Below are 16,785 nucleotides of genomic sequence, written 5' to 3' on the forward strand. Positions count from 1 at the left end.
CAAACTCTCAACTTGAGTGGAGAATCTGACCATTGCCAGAACTCCAATTGTCCATTTTTATTTTATAATAAGTCTCTTGGCCACTGCCGTTTCAACCTTCTAGGTGGGCTGTAGGGATGGGTGGAACTAGATAAGGTTTGAACCAAAGAATTAGGATGATTGGAAAGGTTTATATAAAATTTTGAGAATTATCATGGAAATAGAAACAGAGATAAACAAATAGATAAAAAATGCTGTTTCTGGAACCCTCATCCATCTAAAAACCGTAGTCGCTATAAACATAGCAATAAATAATGTAAGGGTGTTATTTTGTTTTTTATTCAATAAATTCGCTATCTTTTTTTTAATATATAACCCTTATGTAGGCCAACTATTTAGGCCGAAACGTTGACACTTAATAAAAAATGTTTTTATTTTGATCAGTGTTCTCTTCACTAATTGATCCCTTGAATCAAATTATCGTTATCAAATATCAAATTGTAACATCAACATTATTATAAAAATACCTTGTTTGTTTTTCGAACAGATCAGCTGACCCGTTAACAAATATGGACATGTGTCCTCTATTCATTTTAACTATTCGAATAAATATAGTAGTTAAAATGTTTTTAATATTTATGGAAATGTCTTTCCTACTTGAATCATATAAACCGCATTCGGATATTGAACAAAGAAACCGTTACAACCTGATGTAACAGAACATAAAACTGGAACAGCCATTTTCATTGCCACCTAAAGAGTTGATGTAAGATTCTGTTTGTTTACGGAAAAAAACAACTGTTTTACTAATGACAAAACATGGAACTACTTTTTCATTATCACAGTTGTTAAAGTCCTAAATTATTTTTTATTTGAATTTAATTATGCCTTTCATATTGACTTTTTTTAGATGCTGTAAGTTGGTTTTTGTAATTAAAATTTATTTTTGAACTCTTTAACAAAAAGTATTTGATTTATTTTTTATTAATATACTTGTTTGAGAGTGGTTTAGTTTCTTTTTAAAACAATTTTGATCCTTTTTCTCTCAACTTTATTCTTTTTTAAACATCCGACGTTTCGACCACTCAGGTCATTCTCAAGGATTCCTCATTTTGTTTTCATTTTTTTCTTTAAAATTCTTAAATGCCGGCTAATTGCCTTTGTCCCATAAATTCTTCTAAAAAATTATTTCCCAAATTTAAAACTTTTATTAACCACTTTTATGTTCATTTACAGTTCTGTTTGGAGTTTGTAAATGAACATAAAAGTGGTTAATAAAAGTTTTAAATTTGGGAAATAATTTTATAGAAGAATTTATGGGACAAAGGCAATTAGCCGGCATTTAAGAATTTTAAAGAAAAAAATGAAAACAAAATGAGGAATCCTTGAGAATGACCTGAGTGGTCGAAACGTCGGATGTTTAAAAAAGAATAAAGTTGAGAGAAAAAGGATCAAAATTATTTTAAAAAGAAAAAAGTATTTGTTTTTACGGACCAACAGCAACACCAACACCATCTTCCTTTCAAGCACCTTGGAGGATTGTCAGGAATTTGAGGAGAAACCAGTGGATTTGGGTGGTTAGAGAGTTTATAATGGAAGGATTGGAATCTGGTTCTGGCCAAATCTGCAACATATGGAACATTGAGGTCCATATGGAACATGGATTGTCATGGAACATCGATGATTTTATTTGTGACAAAGTAAGAAGCATTGAGTATTTCACGAAGAATTTTGGATTGTAACGATTGGGTACGAGAGGATTCCAAAGGTTTAGAGGAGCCCCAAAGTTAAACTCCTTATGCTCTGTATCATAATAAAGAACAAACTAATAATATTAGTTTTATCGATTTAACTTAATAATTTTACACTGATTTTTACCATAGTAACTTGTACTTTAGTACTTTTTAACTCCTGTAATATAACTAATAGCTCTGCCTATTATGAAAAAATATAAGTATTAGTATTATTAACACGTTGTTTCTATACTTGTATTTTGAAGCAATACTATTAGCTTACATCATGAAACAGGGCCCAGGTAGGCCTTATTACACTCATGTAGATCAGCATTTCATAATGAATTGTACGTTTAGAACGTTTGTCTAGTAAGTGTTGTGATAGTTGGGTTGACGAGATAGTTTCTTGTTGGATGAGGATCCAAGCTGGTCGTTTTTCCTGGGTAGCAAATATGTTTGACAGGGATAAGTGGTGTATTAATAGATACTATACGCAAGGAAGTTAGGTTTACTACGCAGAATAAAGGTGATTTGATGGGATTTATTATAACTTATTGCAATCCACTAGTTTTGACACTATTCTTCAAGGGATGTGATATGGGATTGGAGAGTTTGGGACGCAACTTAAAGGACATTGTTCGCTAATAGCAAACATGTGTCACCGGCATTCTCAAAACACAGTTGTTTAATTTAGGTATTCCCCGGAGTAAAAGTGGGGGGATATTACCCAAATTAATTATTGTATGCTGGTAAGCTGGTTTGAATAAAGAATTTCTTATAATTTACTGGTAATGATGGAGTGGACTGTGTTTATAATAAATTGATATCATAGGCTTTTAAATGAAATAACCTCTATTCTCTTTAAAATTTTCTGAAACAATTTGTTGTATGGTTTGAACAAAAGTGATTACAATATATGTTAGTTGGTTAGTTATAAATTTGATTTTATTACATTAATTGATGAAAGTATGACGCTTTACTTGTCTGAGATTCTTGAGGCTTGAAGGTTGGTTCTGGTGTGAATATGAATATGAAAGAAGGGTTCCCTCTTGGTTCTTTTCCCTCATCCTTCTGCCGCCTCCGCCTCTCTCGCCTGAGTGTAAAGATTCACTCTCTCATCATCATTATAAGAAGAGACCTTGAAGAATTCTGTCCTCTTCTTCTTCTGTCCAGGTCAAGATGGCTTCTCGATAGGTTCCCTTTGTTTTGGGGACCAAGATGGCAGCCCAGGCTTCTTACCATAGATGGCATCATGAATTTCTGTTCAGAAGTTAGGGGGCGCCTTACTTAAACAACACTATTAGGAGGAGTCGGTAGTTATATAAACTGTTCAAAGGATGGGAACAAGGATATTACCATGGATTAGACCATAAAATTAATAAAAAATATAGGACTCAACTAAAATGAATAAATACTGTTGTGAGTTGCATCGAATAATGTCAGTGAGATTGTAACTGATAATGAGAAAAATGTAGGGGGTTTGTAAAGCTATCCCGGGTGTCAGACTCGATCAAATCACTAATAACTCGATTTTACACCGAGTCCACTTCAGCAAGGATCGATTCAAATAATAATTCAATTATCGATAGATACCCTGATTCCTTGTAAGTCGATTATCCTTGACAATTTCCTCCGTTCCATTGGAACTGATGAAATAGATTATGAATAATATTAGCGCTGACATTCAGCAACTATCGTTACGTAACCTGATTAAGTAAACTCAACCTAATGTAAAAAAAAACCTAATAAAAAAAACGGTAATGCATAATTGCATGCAAAAAAATAAATAAATAAATAAAAAACCTATACAGTAATAAATTTTCCCTTGCTAGTAAATTTGCATTTCAAAACATTAATCTGATTATAATCTTACGACCGCTTATGTATAGTTTTTTTAATTTAAATCCAATACTATATTTAATAATATGTATTTATAACATAAATATGTTATGATAGCTATCGTTTTTGTGATAAATGGAATTATAAACGCAGTATCTAATAATAATCTTTACTGAGTGGATATAGATATATTCATTATTTTATTTTTTATTAATCTTAATAATACACTATTATATAATTAATTAAAAATTAAAATCTATACCGCTACAACCCATGTCGGGTTAAGGGTTCTGAAATGCAAATGGTGCAACATTTTTTGTCTTCTTCGTATCCTCCTGTAGAAAATAGTTAGTACAACAGAGGATATACATGTTCCAAATCCTTGTCATATCACTTTTGAAATATTAGCTTAAAACGCGAAGTGGAGACTTTAAGATAGTTTAATCGAGTAATATTAAAATAGCGTCTTAAATTGAAAAACGGTATGCCATTTCAGGTTTAATATTTACGCCATTTAGCCGTTTTAAGCTAATATTTCGCTATTGAAAATGATGCCCTCCTTCTTGCTCAGCTGAAACATGATCTTGGTAAACATCAACAGTAACTATTTCATTAGTCCCAATTAAAAATTATAAAATTAATCTAGCCATGTTTTCATTTTTCTATCCCCTTATAACCATATCAATTATACAATTGTGATATTGCCCTTGTTTACACTCTACAACCCTGCAAATTGATCAATAGATTTTTGTCGAGGTGCGTGTTCAATTTAAGCAAGGTAGTTGATTAGGAGGTGAATAGGTAGGATGAGACTAACGGGTAGTATTAAATTACTCTATGTATGGTAATTTCGTCCTACAGGGTACTATTCCTGTAGGTACGCAGGAGTAATACAAACCCGGAGAATATCCAGCCGCCGGGAAATGCAGTAAGATAATTTTGTTCTACCGTGTACTATTTCGGTAGATACGAAGGAGGTACGTAAGCTCGGAGGGAATCTTGCCACCGGGTCCTACGAAAAGTTAGAAGGTGAAGGAAAAAGGTGACTAGTAAGGATCAAAAGTGAAGTAATACCCTTCATATCAAAAAATAGTTTTTTTATAATAATAGCAAGAACACACTGCATGTCTTATTGGCTGTCCAAAAAAAGTACAATGGAGTATTGATTCTACTAACGAAACAAGTTCAAAACAAGTTGTGGTTCAAAGAAGATGATGAAGAAGTAAAAATCTGGCGTACCAGCGTGACCAAATCACCTCCTCCCACAACCGTTGGTCTAGTAACGTTTGAAATATAAGCTTAAAACGTGAAGGGGAGACTTTAAGATAGTTTAATCGAGTAATATTTAAATAGCGTCTTAAATTGAAAAACAGTTATTAAACATAAAACATTTCAGGTTTAATATTTACGCCATTTAGCCGTTTTAAGCTCATATTTCGCTATTTAGCCGTTTTAAGCTAATATTTCGCTATTTAGCCGTTTTAAGCTCATATTTCGCTATTTAGGACCGTCTCTTCACCGGGGTCTGGCGGGGATGGATTGCCTTTTTGTGTTATGATCCCCTATGGTGAGATTGTGACATGTCGTACATCGACCAACCTACTCACTACAATTGTCTGTTTAAAAAGTCAGATAAATAAGGCTACCATGGAGGGCGGGAATGGAGAGTTTCATACCGTTTATCATTTTCAGGTGCTTTTTTAAATATTACTCGATTAAACTATCTTAAAGTCTCCTTTTCCCGTTTTAAGCTAATATTTCAAACGCTACTAGACCAACGGTTGTGCAAGGAGGTGATTTGGTCACGCTGGACTGCCAGATTTATACTTCTCCACCATCTTCTTTGAACTTCATCTAGTTTTGTTTTGCCTTTGTTTCGTTAGTAGAATTAATACTCCACAGATGGTGGGGCTATAGTACTTTTTTTGGACAGCCAATAAGACATACAGTATGTTCTTCCAAACTATTTTTTGATATGAAGGGTATTATTTCACGTTTGTTCCTTACTAGTCACTTTCTTCCTCTACCTTCTAACCTTTCGTAGGACCCGGCGGCAAGTTTCCCTCCAGGCTTACGTACCTCCTTCGTATCTGTAGTAATAGTACATGGTAAAACAAAATTACCTTCCTGCATTACCCGGCTGCTGGCTACCCTCTAGGTTTCTATTCCTTTTTTCACCTCGACAAAAATCTATTGATCAATTTGCAGGGTTATAGAGTGTAAACAAGGGAAATATCACTAGAATCTATTGTATAATTGACATGGTTATAAGGGGATAGCAAAATAAAAACATGGCTAGATTAATTTTATAATTTTTAATTGGGACTATTGAAGATAGTAAATGTTCATGTATCAACATTTACCTTCAGAATTCTCGTCTCTCCTATTCTTTCGTCCCTAGTAAGGGAACAACTTTCTTATTTTGAATTCTCAAAAGAAGAAAATATTTAAAATACTTTTTATTTATTGATAAATATCACAATCTGCCACACAGTTGTGGGCAATAGGTAATAGTGATGAATGATCTCATACATACTAAAATAAAATAAAATAAATAAATGAATAAGAAAAAAATCTTTCTTAAAATATTTACAAACAAAAGAATAAACAAGATGAACATAATCAAACTATGTGTATGAAAAAAAAAAAACTAAAATCACATAATGATAAAATAATATAATCTCTAGTCACATTTACACTCTGATATACAATATTTACACAATCAACCTGAGGATCCCTGAGCCCACTCTATTCCCCACCTGTGAGGAGTAGAGCAGAGCTCAAAAGATCCCAGCGCATCCCTCTCGCCGCATCACTGGTAATGAGCCAGTGGAGGCTGAGCAAGTGCGCTAAAGCCGCAAACTCTCAACTTGAGTGGAGAATCTGACCATTTTCGGACCATTGTGTGGTATACCAGGATTCTAGGAGTTTTCAGATCTCATTAAGAAAATTTATCTTTATTTTAAAATTTTGGTAATTGAACAATTTCTTCTGCTAGTCAAGTTTTACTTCTCCTGTAAAACTAAACTGGGTTGTAACAAGAGTTAAAGCTTAGCTTTGAGGAAAAGTGCACCTCAGCGCTCGGTTCAGTTTTCCTCATGACTTTGACCTTTGGAGTCAAGTGCGCAGAACAGCTTCTACTTTTATGGTCGTAGTCGACTTGCTAATTGCTAGCGATATTTGTTAACTCCTGTTTCCCCACCATCTTCTCTGAACCTCATCTAGTTTCTTTTTTTCTTCGGTTATAAATGTTTTATGACCAGCGAGTCTTATTTTGTCTTCATTGCAGTTTCCAAGAACTTAAGTTTATGCGAATAATGTTAATTACATCTAAAACGATTTGGTGTGGCGCGTGCAACATACAAAATTCACTTACTAACCTCCTTACATCCCCATGTTTTCTAAGAATAAGTGTTGAATTCAATGTAATTTACAACTGTACAAAATAATACAATAGGTAAATATGTTTCATATACACTTGAAAATCTTGGGAAGGAACCACCCATTGGTGATACTTCAAACATTAATTTAAATTAGAAGGTCCCGTGGCCATCTTCTTTTCAGACGCCTCAGAGGATTATCAGGTATTGTTAAGGATGAAAGATTATGAATTAATGGGTTAGGATGGTTAAGGAGTTTGGAATGAAAAGACGCATATATGTTTTGGACCAAATCTGCAACGAATGGGATGTTAAGGTCTTTGTGGATGAGTTTATTTGCAACGTAATAAGAAGCATCAAGGACTTTACGTAGGATTTTGGATTGTAAGGATTGGATGCGGGAGGAATTTGATGGTTTGGTCGAGCCTCTGAGCTCAATTGGCCTGATTATTGTAGTGTATACTAAAGTTTATAATATGAAATTTGTTGAATGAACACAATCTTCCTTATTTAAATATATTAGTTTGTTTCACAGGCAACGACGTTTCGGGGTTATCACCCATCTTCAGGTTGCTAGAAAACAAATTCAAAAAGATTTATCATATGCTTACAACATTACTACTATATCACATTATTCATTAAACTATTCATAAACTATTTACCTGATTAACTTTTTTATATATAATATATAATTAACTCCTTTAATATGAATTTGGTGAATGACACAAATCTACCTTGTTTCCTATACATCAACAACAACGTTTCGGGATTATCCCCCATCATCAGGTTGCTGATAAAAATATTTTGTATATAAAGTATAATTAACTCATTATTCTGCCATTAATGCTAATATTGAATCATATTATTGTCACTTAATAAATAAAAAAAATTTTATAATATCAAAATGCATAACATTTTTAAGGAGAATTATTACCGTCCTGAAGTTCATTTTTCATTATGATAACAACCAAATAGACAATAAAAATAATCTCCTATCTCTATTACCACAAAGATGAAAAAATTAACAATTTATTATAAAACAATTTTTATATAATAACAAACAACAAAGATTAAATCTGAATTCTATATATAACACAAAAAACTAAAAGATTAGATTGTTCATCTTTGTAGTAATAGAGGTAGGAGATTATTGTTATAGTTTCTATCTAGTTGTTATCATAGTTAAAAATTGCCTTCAGGAAGGTAATTAGTCTCCTTGATTAAAGATGTATAATAGTTAATATTATAAAAAAGTATTAAATTATTGACAAAAATATGTTTAATATTATTATGAAATGACAAATAAGGAGTTTATAATACATTATATATAAAAAAGCTAATCAGGTAAATAGTTTATGAATAGTTTAATGAATAATGTGATATTGTGGAATGTTCTAAGCATATGTTAAATTTTGTTGAATTTGTTTTCTAGCAACCTGAAGATGGGGTTAAACAGAATCTATATAATCTACCAACTAACCCCAATTAGGTCTGATTATCATAGTGTATAGATTTGTTTGTAGGAAATGGGAAGTTTTAGAGCGTTTGTCAAGTAGGTGTTTTTGCCTCAGAGGATTATCAGGATTGTTAAGGATGAACTAATGAGTTAGGATGGGTAAGGAGTTTGTAATGAAAGCAGCCATATCTATTTCAAGGATTGGATACAAGAGGAATTTGATGGTTTGGTAGAGCCCCAGGCTCAATTTCATATGTCCAATTAGGTTTTATTATCATAGTGTATAGATATGTTTGTAGGAAATGGGAAGTTTTAGAGCTCATGTCAAGTAGGTGTTTTTGCCTCAGAGGATTATCAGGATTGTTAAGGATGAACTAATGGGTTTGGATGGGTAAGGAGTTTGGAATGAAAGTAGCTATATCTATTTCGGACTAAATTGGCTACGAATAGGATATTGAAATCTCTATGAATGTGTTTATTTGTGACGTAATAAGGAGTATCAAGGATTTTGGATTGTAAGGATTGGATACAAGAGAAATTTGATGGTTCCGTAGAGCACCAACCTCAATTTCATATCCCCAATTAGGTCTGATTATCATAGTATATAGATATGTTTGTAGTAAATGGGAAGTTTTAGAGCGTTTGTCAAGTAGGTTTTTTTTACCTCGAGGATTATCAAAGATTGTTTAGGATGAGACATAAAAAACTAATGGGTTTGGGAGGATAAATAGTTTGGAATTAAAGAAGATATATCTTTTTCGGACCAAATCTGCTACGAATAGGATGTTGAAGTCTTTAGGAACGTGTTTATTTGTGACGTAATAAGGAGTATCAAGGATTTTGGATTGTAAGGATTGGATACAAGAGAAATTTGATGGTTTGGTGGAGCCCCAAGCTCAATTTCATATCCCCAATTAGATCCGATTATCATAGTGTATAGATTTGTTTATAGTAAATGGGAAGTTTTAGAGCGGTTGTCAAGTAGGTGTTATTGTCTCAGAGGATTATCAGGATTGTTAAGGATGAACTAATGGGTTTGGATGGGTAAGGAGTTTGGAATGAAAGTAGGTATATCTATTTCGGACTAAATTGGCTACGAATAGGATATTGAAATCTTTATGAATGTGTTTATTTGTGACGTAAAAAAGGAGTATCAAGGATTTTGGATTGTAAGGATTGGATACAAGAGAAATTTGATGGTTTGGTGGAGGGAGTCCCAAGCTCATTTCATATGTCCAAATAGATTATCATAGTGTATTTTTTTTTTTTAGTAAATGGGAAGTTTTAGAGCGGTTGTCAAGTAGGTGTTTTTGCCTCAGAGGATGAGACATTGAGAACTAATGGGTTAGGATGGGTAAGGAGTTTGAAATGAAAGCAGCAACGTAAGGGATGTTAAGGTCTTTGTGGATGAGTTTATTTGTGACTTCATTTAAGAGCATCGTGGATTTAACGGAGAATTTTGGATTAGATACAGGATGAATCATTTAAGTAAGTCATTGGTTATTGATTAGAACATTAGGTTTACAACAAAGGGTAAAATTGGTTGATGGTAGTTATTGGAATCCACTAGTTTAGACATAATTGTGATATGACATTGGAGAGTTTAGGATGAAATTAGTGGATAATTATTCACTCATATTGCATATATGTTAGTGGTAAGAATCTAAATTGTGATAAAGTATAATATTGTAAATTGACTGTAATTAAAATTTTTAATTTAATTTGAAGAATTGACAAAATAGGGTAATTTTGGACTAGAATTATTGACATAGGCAGAATAGCCTGCATATACTTTTTTTAAATTGGTTTGGTTCTAAATTTGTATTTAACATTGGCCTAGTTTATGGTCAAATTGGCCGAAACGTCAGACTTATAAAGAAAAAATAAACTGTTTTGAGACTTAGATGGGAAAAAATTTATTTATTGATACATACAATATATAATTCGGAATCAACTTACGAATCGTTCTTTATATTCCACAGAACATCAATATGCGCGAAGGTGAACCTAATATCTGCTGCAGTAATCATATTTTACAACCACTAAGTCTGTCATGACAGAACCTACTGTTGTAGCACCATTTTTGCAATAATTCTTGTGTAATAGTTGACAGTACATGTAGCGGCGGAGCAACTACTGCCACGTTTAAACACGGTAACATAAACTTCAAATCACACTAAATGTCAAATAGCATGTTTTACCACAGGGTGCCTCAAATATGGTTACACATGGTATCTCCCACATAACCTAGTAACAAGAACTCATACCTGGGTGAAAAAATGGTATCTGCACCTCTCATCTATTATTTGTTCTTATTTCCAAAAAAAAAATATGAGTTGCAGTAAAAATTTTATTTTCCAATTCCCAGTAACTTTCAAGGTTTTAATTTTACGACAATTAACATCACGATAACAATTACTGTCGCGGTAGTGAAGTTATTTTTTCTTAAAGTCTGTTTATAAGTGATTACTTTTATTTTATAAAAAACTTATTTTAATCAATAAAGAAATTACAGTGTTACCCACCTACTAAAAATAACTTATAACTATCCCCAAATTAACAAAAATGTTCAACTTATTAGTACAAGAGTCCAAGAGGAGAAAAAATGCAGTTTTCTCACCCCAATTTTTGATTACTTTAATGAAAACTATATATAGTTAATAGTCAAAATTGATGGATCTGCCAAGTATAGGTTAGGGAAATAAAAAATGGCGGGAAATCTTAAAAAGTAGGAACAACACAAGAAAACTTAAGAGAACGTCATTTAAAGAAGAGTAAATTTGCTAAAATACGAGCCCTAATAGAGTTATTTACGTTAAATAGTTTTCCAGATATAGCTTTTTAAAAAGCAACATTTGATAAAAACGTTGTATGAAACGTACTGAAAGATCAGTAGATAGTGAATTTATTTTGAAAAATTTATATCTCTAAAACCATTTGACGTACAGATGTCTATTAGCAGTCAAATTAAATCTGGTTTAATGAGCTTTAAAGTAGTTTATGATGTTTATTTTCGTAGGAGTAATAGTTTACATGAAATTTGCTAAAATAAATTGATTTATAGTTGTTCAGACAAATTTTCATTTGCCAAATATATAAATATCATAAAAACTACCCCTACGAAGATAAGTGTCATAAACTACTTTATAGTAAGATACATTTCCTTTATTTTGAGTGTTGCCAGACATATTAATTTATGGATCTTATGGATCTAGAGATATATTTTTTCAAAAATCCAACATTTTATACAAACAACTAGAAATCAACATTTTGTGAGTTTATTTTGTTAAGTATCGTAAACTACTACTCCTACAAAGATAAACATGATGAACTATTTTGTAGTGAATTTAACTAGCGTTAATTTGAGCGTTGGCAGACATCTGTACTTCCAATGGTTTCTGAAATAATGTTTTTCATAAATCAAACTTATTGTCCAAACAACTATAAATCAATTTATTTTAGCAAATATCATGAAAACTACTATTCATCATAAACTTCTTTATAGTCCATTAAACTAGCTTTAATTTGAGTGCTAATAAAAACTCTTTACGTCACATAGTTCCTGAAATACATATTTCTCAAAATACATTAACTAACTACTAATCTTTCAGTAGATTTTTAAGAAATTTTGCTTTTTATAAAGCTATATCTTGAGAACTATTGGACGTAAATAGCTCTATTAGGGCTAATATTTCAGCAAATTTACTCTTCTTTAAATAAGGTTCCCTTAGATTTTCTAGTATTGTTAGTAATTTTTAAGATACAGAGCTACGAATGAAAAATTAATGTTTTTTTAAGGTTTTGAAACAGCTGCCATTTTTTATTCCCCCTAGCCTATACTTGGCAGACTCATCAATTTTGACTATTAATTATACATAGTTTTCATTAAAGTAATCAAAAATTGGGGTAAGATAACTACCTTTTTTTTCTTCCCGGCTCTTGTACTATATCATTTGTAGTACGCCGAGCTGAAGTGGCTCTATCCATCCTTCCGATCCCAGTATTTCTCAGCTTCCTTTCTATTCCAAGTAATTACTACTCAAAGCCTCTTCTTTATTCCAGAAAAACTGCAATTAAAATTCTCGGTCCAATCCCGTACTATCAGGTCCCGTTTATCTGACATCTACCCTCCACCTCACCGAACTGCTGCGTTTGGTAAATTGTTTTTTACATAAGCTTCATATCTCTGGAACTCCATTCCCTCTAACATACGTCGTATACCAACCCTTTTCTCGTTTAAATCCATTCTATTTGACTACCTTTTACTTCGCCAGTCTAATCCATTATTATAATAGTACAGGTATCTTGAAAATACCTTTTTGTTTTGTTTTTATTTAGTCAGTTAGTTTTTTAATTAATTTATTTTTGTATTATCTAATCTTATAAAACTTATAAATACGTGTGACGAAATCGTTTTTGGCCAATAAATGTTATTATAAAAGAAAAATTATCTATGTTATTGTTCTTAAGTGACCTATTCCCAGGATAATAAACTATTTTTCATTTCATTTTCATTTGTATTGGTTTATAGATTTATAACACCAAGTCATGGTATTTTATACGAAAGATCCCAAACCTAGAGGGTTCACTCACAGCTACAATACCAGAATAAATAATTATCTGCCATGGCAGGATTCTAACCCGGGTCCTGGAGATAGTAACACAGCGCCTTACTCACTAAGCTCCCCCTATACCCTGATGAGAATATTAAAACGCCTGAAGCTCCACCAGATTTTGTCATTGTGAGGACAAGTTAGAATAATATTAAACATTAAAACAATATTTATTTCTAGAACTAAATTCATAACTTGATTATAATTTCAATAAATATATAAAAAAGTATAAACAGAATAATATAAGGTGAACAACAAACAAAAAAAATCTATCAAAAAAGTATTTTTGATGCATTTGTCTCAACGGTTTTATTGCCTTTTTTCACTATACCTTCTACGTATTGTACTCCTATTGTATTTTTTTAACAAACAAAAATGTTTTCAATCGAGCTAAACTAATTTCAGGTTAATCATCACCTGTTGGCCTAATAGTAGATTTATTTATATTTGTATATTCTCTTCCGAGACTGGTAGTTTTATTAAAAATTACAAAAATTATTCAAATAGTCTCAACTTTCTTTATTAAAACATAATTACATGTTCAACGTTTCGGCCTATCCAACCATTATCGAGGACAATCTTAGATGTTAGACTGCCTCATATTTGATATATGGAAATTCGGAGGCTATTATGCCCAAATAAATTTACCACAGTTAAAATAAATCTAGATTTGTCACCATAGATTTATTAATAAAGTCTATCGCTCACAATCTTTGTATATTAACTAAAATACTAATAACTTAACACAAATAAATTAATGATAGTGAAATAAAAAATTTCTGAAGGATAGAAATTATTATATTATGAAGAAGATGATCGTGGGGTGCGGTCAAAAGAAAACAAAAAATAATTAACTACTATTTATTTGCCGACGTTTCATCCCAGTTTGTAGAACTTTATCAGGGCTAAAAAAAAATAAATAAATAAAAAAGTTTTATTTTTATTTATGCTTTCTCGACCTTTTTTTAATCTCAACTTACTTTTTTATTTTCCGCCTTTTGGTGTGTCAAATTTTGATTTCTGTAATGGGCTTTTCTATTTTTACGTGTTATTTTCGTGCATTTGTATATAATTTTCTTTTCACTTATATTTACATGATTTTAACCCTACCTTAATTTACCTTTTTGTATTTTATTATCCTACTATGTTTTTTTTGTTTTTTTTAGTTGTTTTTGTTTCTTCTTAGCTTTGATGAAGCTCTACAAAGTGGGGTGAAACGTTGGCAAATATATAGTTTTAACTATTTTTTGTTTCGGGGGGGGGGGGGTGTGGTCCACAAAAACAACCATCATCAGGTCTTTCAGAACGGATAATCTTGTCTAAAACTCAAGATTCCAGTTTTAGCCAACATTCTTCGCTGAAAACCCTGATGAAAACCTAAAACTCAGGTCGAAACGTCGGCATAAATAAATATTTTTTGTTTATTTATGTTGTTTTTTCTGACTACACCCACCGACCATCTTCTCCAATCAGTAATCTACGGTCAACTATCTACACCTCGTTATTTTTATTTTCTTTCGACTCCAAGTAAGTTGAGATTAAAAAAAAAGGTCAAGAAAGTATAAATAAAAACAAATTTTTTTTAGTTGTTTTTGTATCTTTTTAGCCCTGATAAAGTTCTATAAAGTGAGGTGAAACGTCGGCAAATATATAGACTATGTTTTGTTTTCTTTTGACCGCTCTCCTAACCTTCTTCTTTATAATATAATAATTTCTATCCTTTAAAATGTTTTTATTTCACAATAAATAACTTTTTTGTGTTATGTTAATGGTATTAGTTGTAAAATACAAAGATTTTAAACGATAAAGATTATTAATAGATGCTATAGTGATCAATTTAGGTTTATTTTAACAGTTAAATTGACTTCAGTACAATAGCCTGCAAATTTTAATGAATCAATGTGAGACTATGATTCTATAATAAAGATTGTCCTTGATGATGGGTTGAACGTCTGAAACGTTGAACATTTAACATGTTTTAAAAAATATGGTTGAGACTATTTGGATTATTTTTGTAATTATAATAACTTATTATAGTGTACTATGAATTGATCAATAGTATGGACATATCCATTAGAAAAAAATAATTAATAAAAAATGTAAAGGTAGAGTAGCTTTTGATTTTAATTTGAGATTTATTACAGCAAAAACTGGGGCTGTGTGAAATGAGATGGAACGGTGCAATAGTACGGTGGGCAAAACATTCACTCATTAATCAGTGAATGGCGAACTAAAACTTTAGGGAGTGGGAAAATAGATCGAGAAGTCCTGTTGGAACAACTTTGTTTTTAGTGACGTCATAGTGCAGCGCTCCGTTATACTAACGTACCGCAACTGTTTATTCCCCCTCACGGGAACAACTTCTTGCCTTATCATCAACGAAAATTGAAAGTAATCAGTCAACATACAGTGTTCTTGTTAACATTATGTTCAAAATATTGCTACTTGCTTGATTAGTGGAACATTTTAAAAATATTTTATTTAATGTTGGACGAATTATTATTGAATGCGGTTACATTCTGGCAATACTATCTTTGTTATAGTTTATAGAGGAATAACAGTAAAGAAAGAACCACTGTACAAGGACAAAGAATTTTTTTATGATTTTAATGCATTAAATTTAAATCTATGTTTTGTTTGCCTGAATTGTGTGCGAAGAGCAGTATGGTCAAGTCTGTTAGGGTTTTTGTAATAAAACTGCAACTATAGTAGTGTTGTTATACTCATCTTCAGAGATTTATTAATCTTAAGTTATACTCTATACATTGTACGAGGAGAAAATGGTTGGGGGTGTGGTCAAAATAAAACACAAATCAGTTGATGTAACTTATTTAATCTGGCCAACGCACACATTTCAGGCAAACAAAACATATATTTAAATTTGATACACTAAAAATCATATATTGGGGTAAAAAAAAAATGTGGTTTTTTGATAATAAGTTGAAAAAATTCTTTGTCCTAAAGAACTGATTTTTCATTGCAAGGTATAACTATGCAAACAATAAAGTGCGAACAATGGTGAAAAGTGTGAAACAAAAAACCTCCAAAAATGTTTTTAATCATGTTGATAAGTGAGGTTTCTTACACTCGAATAGCTATAAAAGAATTCACCGTCATTGGTTCTCCCATCAAACAATATTTGTGAGCCTAGGCAAAGGTCTTACGTACGTTATTTCAGCATTTGGAAAAGTGAATTTTTTATTCAACGAAAATAAGTGCACAACTTATTAACTCATCCTCAAGATCTACAAAAATACTTATTATTATTAGTCAAGAAAAATTTATCAATATACATATATATAGCGTCTATTATTTTTCGTATGATGTGGCAAAATAATATTGGAAGAAGCTTTGGAAGCTTTGTGAGTGTGAGGAAAAGAGAACGAATAAAAAATGATTGGATCCAGAAAGAAACAGGACCCACTGACACACTGAAGATACAAGATTGAGCAAATGGAAATGGGGAGGGCATCTCCTTCGGTGTGAAGATGACAGATGGTCAAAAATTGCCACAGAATGGACTCCATACGACTTTCGAAGAAGAAGTGGACGTCAAAAGAAAAGATAGAGCGATATGTTCAAGAGGATGGCAGGACCTCTCTGGTGGAAAGCTGCTAGGGACATGGATGTCTGGAAGAAGAAATGGAAAGAACTCGCCTCCCAATTGGGCTAGTCACCCCGGGAAGTCCTGACTATTACTGTCCAAAGGGAAGGCCTATGCAGGAAAGGATACAGAAAGATGGAAAGAAAATTGATAGAAGTTAATGTTTTGTCAACTATTATAT

Source organism: Halyomorpha halys, unplaced genomic scaffold (assembly GCF_000696795.3).
Source record: "Halyomorpha halys isolate HHAL.00 unplaced genomic scaffold, Hhal_1.1 Scaffold193.1, whole genome shotgun sequence".
Lineage (NCBI taxonomy): Eukaryota > Metazoa > Arthropoda > Insecta > Hemiptera > Pentatomidae > Halyomorpha > Halyomorpha halys.